This window comes from Phaseolus vulgaris, chromosome 4 (assembly GCF_051622355.1).
Source record: "Phaseolus vulgaris cultivar YP4 chromosome 4, ASM5162235v1, whole genome shotgun sequence".
Lineage (NCBI taxonomy): Eukaryota > Viridiplantae > Streptophyta > Magnoliopsida > Fabales > Fabaceae > Phaseolus > Phaseolus vulgaris.
This window is the reverse complement of record NC_143501.1, coordinates 26,413,017-26,418,160: the sequence shown is the minus strand read 5'-3', so window position 1 is coordinate 26,418,160 and position 5,144 is coordinate 26,413,017. Positions and strand designations below refer to the sequence as shown.

The window sequence follows — 5,144 nt, the reverse complement described above, 5'->3', positions numbered from 1 at the left end:
TTGGCCGAGCAGAATCTTCTTCGACACCAATCTGATTTGCTTTCTCTGCATCTTCCAAATCTTGAATATCACTCGTCCTTTTTCTTACCAGCTCCATCTTTATTGCCTCCTTTAGCCCGTCTTAGTGTTGTACTACTAGGCACGTACCTGCATCAAACCACCTTTCTCAACCATAAACTGCACAAATATGTATAACTTAGCATAACTCTTGTTTCCTTCATAATCCAATAAACCATTGCCTATTATATTCACACTTCTCCTTTCTTCAAATATTGTAATTGTTAGAGTAGAAATGAAAATATTAGTCTCAATTAATTATCTCTTAGGTTGTTGATTGTTGGGATATCATTTATCTATTTTTCTTTCTCAACTTCTCTTAGTAGATATTATCTTGAGCAAATATTTTTAAAACAAACTAATATTTTTGTATTATAATTTTGACTGTACTTTTAAAATTGCAGGATGTTGCTTTGAAGGTTTTAAACAGTTAAGGATTTTTATCATATCAGTTGAAAGGATTTGTAAGAGGTAAGTCTTTCTGAAATAGATTTAAGTATACTCATATGCCCATTGCAATTTATTAGGATGTACATTATTTTCACTAATTGGTGGCATGTTGAACCTCTTTTACTAGAATAAGTGGGTCTAAAATTTGCTTTATTTTTTGTTGTTTTGTGAATGGTATTAACTGAAGTTACATACTATATAGACCTGTAGTTTATGACAATTGTTTGTTTATATCACAATGGAGAAAAGTAGATTATGAAGTGATTGATGTCCTGCATAGAACTTATATAAGTAATTGATGTTGTCATATAACGCAATAATTTATGAAACTCTTTCTTATTAAGAGATATCTTTATATTGGTTTAAGAGATGCTTTGTTCATAGATATCATTTTTTAACACAATTGATTGTTACATTACTTGCTAGTTCAGGGTGAAGTAACTTATAATACTCTTTTTTAGTACATTAAAGGGCTAAAGGCATCTTTGTGGCAACTTCAATCTTTAGTTGTCGTTGGTTCAGAACATGGAATGGTTTCATGTAAATCGTAGTTGGATGTACGATAGATGCTATATTGGCAGAGGGGGTTTAAAAGAAAGTTTTGTGAATGGGGTTGAAGAGTTTGTCATTAAAGCTTGTCAACAACAGTCTTATTTGAATGAAAGGAAGCTAGATGTCCATGCGATAAATGTGAATGTACAAAGATTTTTCCAATTGAAATGGTCAAGCTTCACCTCTATAAAAACGGTTTCATGTATGATTATCATGTTTGGATTCATCATGGTGAACAAGTGCCACATGTTAATGACAATGACGATCACGTTCGTGTTTCAAGTAGTGATGTACATGTGGATGAAAGTGAACAATTTGTAGCAATGCAAGACATGGTGTGCGATGCTCTTGGGCAACATGAGACATTTGAACCATCTAATTTTAATAACAGAGAGGAGCCTCCCAATGAAGAAGCTCAGAGATTTTATGATCTGTTATTAGAGGCAAATGAGCCATTGTTTGAAGGGGCTGTAGATTCTAAATTATCAATGTGTATGAAATTGTTAGCTTGCAAGTCTAATTGGAATGTTCCTAACCAATGCTTAGATTTCATCACAACAATGTTGTCGGATGCTACACCAATAAAAGAGGGTTTGCCAAAAAGTGATTATGATGCTAAGAGGTTAGTGTCAATGTTGGGGTTGAAGGCTAAGAGGATAGATTGTTGTGTAAAAGGTTGTATGCTTTTTTATGACAATGAATATGGGAAAAATGATGGACGACTACTACAGTGTAAATTTTGTCATCATGCACGATATCATGACCCAAAAGTTGGAACAAGTAAAAGAAAACCAATTCCTCTGAAAATAATGTTCTATTTTCCTATAATTCCAAGATTACAAAGATTGTTTGCATCTATGCAAACTTCAGGACAAATGACATGGCACTATGATAATAGAAGACCTTCGGGTGTGCTACGACATCCCTCAGATGGTGAAGCTTGGAAACATTTTGATCAATTACATCCTAAATTTGCCGCTGAGCCACGCAATATACGACTTGGTTTATGCTCTGATGGATTTAATCCATATATTCAAGCATCAACAAAACCTTACTCTTGTTGGCCAGTAATTGTCACCCCATATAATCTTCCTCCTGAAATGTGCATGTCTAGACCCTATATGTTTTTGAGTTGTCTCATTCCCGGTCCACATAATCCGAAGGCTCGTATCGATGTTTATTTGCAACCACTTATCGATGATCTTAAAAAGTTGTGGAGTGGTGTTCAAACATACGATATTTCAAGGAAGCAAAACTTTATGATGCGAGCAAGTCTAATGTGGACAATTAATGACTTCCCTGCATATGGCATGTTGTCTGGTTGGGGGACTCAAGGTAAATTGGCTTGCCCGTATTGCTTGGAGCACACAAAGGCCTTTAGATTAGAACATGGAAAAAAAATAGTTGGTTTGACTCACACCGTAGGTTCCTACCTAATGATCATACATTTAGGAGGAATAAAAAGGCTTTCAAAAAGGACAAAGTTGAAATGGGTGGACCATCACCTATGTTGACATCTGAAGAGGTTTGGAATATAGTTAGGAATCTACCAACAGTCATAGATGAGCCTAACATGTCCAAATTACCAGGTTATGGAGAGTGGCTTAATTGGACAAAAAGAAGTATCTTTTGGGATCTTCCATATTGGAAAGATAATTTATTGAGGCACAATCTTGATGCTATGCATATAGAGAAAAATTTCTTTGACAATATATTTAACACCATCATGGATGTAAAAGGTAAAACAAAGGACAATGATAAGGCAAGAAAAGACCTAACATTGCATTGTAGGAGACCTGATTTGGAGTTAAAGTTGCAAGCTAATGGGAAGATTCTAAAACCAAAAGCAAATTACACTTTAACTACAGGGGAATCAAAGTTAGTTTATCAATGGATAAAAGAACTTCGTATGCCTGATGGTTATTCTTCAAATTTGGCAAGATGTGTGGATGTAGACAAGGGGAAGATGCTTGGAATGAAAAGTCATGATTGCCATATATTCATGGAGTGTTTACTTCCTATTGCATTTCATTCATTACCAGTGCATGTTTTGAATCCACTTATCGAAGTCAGCCATTTCTTCAAAGATTTGTGCTCGACAACAATAAAGGATCATGACTTGGTTAGAATGGAAGAAAATATTTCAATCATTCTTTGCAAGTTGGAGTGAGTATTCCCCCCTGCATTCTTTGATTCAATGGAACACCTTCCAATTCATCTTGCAAATGAAGCAAGACTTGGTGGACCAGTTCAATATAGATGGATGTATCCATTTGAAAGGTATGAACAATATTATTGTTATTATGTCAAAATAGTTCATTTATTTGTCTAAATCCATCTCCAATTTACTTAATTATAGGTTTATGGGTGATTCTAAACGCTCAGTGAAAAATAAGGCTCAAGTTGAAGGATCAATTTCTGCATCTTACTTGCACCGAGAAACAATTCACTTTTGTTCCCACTATTTCAAGAACTTCATGTTGTCACCACGAAATCGTAGAAATGAAATACCTCGTGGAATTGAAAGTTTTCCATCAATGTTATCCATCTTTAACCAGCCTGGTCGTTCTTCAGGAAAAAAGTTAATCCATTGGTTCAACCATAAAGAATGGAACTCTGTCCATGTTCATGTTTTGATCAATTGCAACGAAGTAAAACCATACCTCAAGTGAGTATATCAAATAATTGACTTCAATTTTTGACAAAATTGATCCTCTAAATAAACCATTCTTGATTGTGTTAATATGTTTCACAGTTCATTCTCGCAATCTAAACAAATAAGCTCATCAAATGATATACATGCACATTTCCCTGAATGGTTTACGGGTCAGGTATGATCAACTCAATGTGATTAAGTTATGTCTTATATAACCTAAAAAAAATATAAATAAGTCAGTATCTCTTGCCTTTGTAGGTTACAAGTGAGCCTTTAAATGTAAGAAACATACACTTAAGGGAATTATCATATGGCCCTTTCACATGTGCTAATGAATGGCACACTTACTTCGTCAATGGGTACAAATTTCACACTCATGCATGGAGCAAGGGGAAAAAAACAATAAATAGTGGTGTTTATGTAAAGGGGCTCACGGAAGGAGGCCATGATGATTTCTATGGATTCATTGAACACATATATGAGCTAGAGTACAATTCTTCGAGCTCCCCAAAGAAAGTGGTGGTATTTTATTGTCAGTGGTTTGATCCATCACATAGAGGTACAATAGTGGATCCTAAATATGGAATTGTGGACATTCACATGGAGAAAAGGTATTTACCCTTTGATCCATTTATCCTTGCACATAATGTAAGACAAGTATATTATGTCCCCTATCCGACATCAAGAAAGGACAAAAAAAGTTGGTGTGTTGCAATTAAAACAAAGCCTAGAGGTCGCATTGAATCTCTTGATATGGAAGATGATGTTCCTTACCAAATAGATGAAATGTCACATGTAAATGAAGTAATTGAAGATGAAGGTATTTTAGGATTCCAACATTCGCAAGTTTATGTTGAAGAAGTGGACGAAGATAATGAATTTCAAGATTTTCAAGAAGAGGATAATGAAGAGGAGTTTGAAGATAGTGAAAATGGGGACATTGAAAATGATTATACTGGAGAGGATAGTGAAGATGGGCAACTTGAACGAAATGATTCAGAAGAAGACAATGAAGAACATGAATTTGATGATGATTGAATTATGTGTTATGAATACATTATGTGATTGTTAGTGTTGCTATTTTCTTGTTTATGTAATAACAATGATTCTTCTCTGAAAGAAACTTTTATTATGTTGTGTGTTTTTAATTGCAGTATGTTCCTTTCATTTATAATTGATAATATAATTTTTTTGTTATAGATGTCTTCAAGAGAATGTGACCAACCAAAACCTTACTTATCTGGTCAAAATAGGGGGAAAAGGGTAATGAAGCGTAAAAGGCCACGATATGTGCTTAAAGTAAATATTCCACCCCCACCAAATGCACCTATTGCACATGTACCTTCCCCATTCCCAACTCCTGCACATACATCTTCTCCTACCCCAGGTCTCACGCCTATCTCTACCGCTGCATCTTTTTCATGTCCTA

General features: G+C 34.9%; 1 pseudogene; it reads left to right on the top strand.

Annotated features, from left to right (window-relative positions):
- The first annotated feature begins 1,032 nt into the window (after positions 1 to 1,032).
- LOC150027981 (uncharacterized) lies at positions 1,033 to 4,753 on the top strand (annotated as a pseudogene).
- The last annotated feature ends 391 nt before the right edge of the window (positions 4,754 to 5,144 follow it).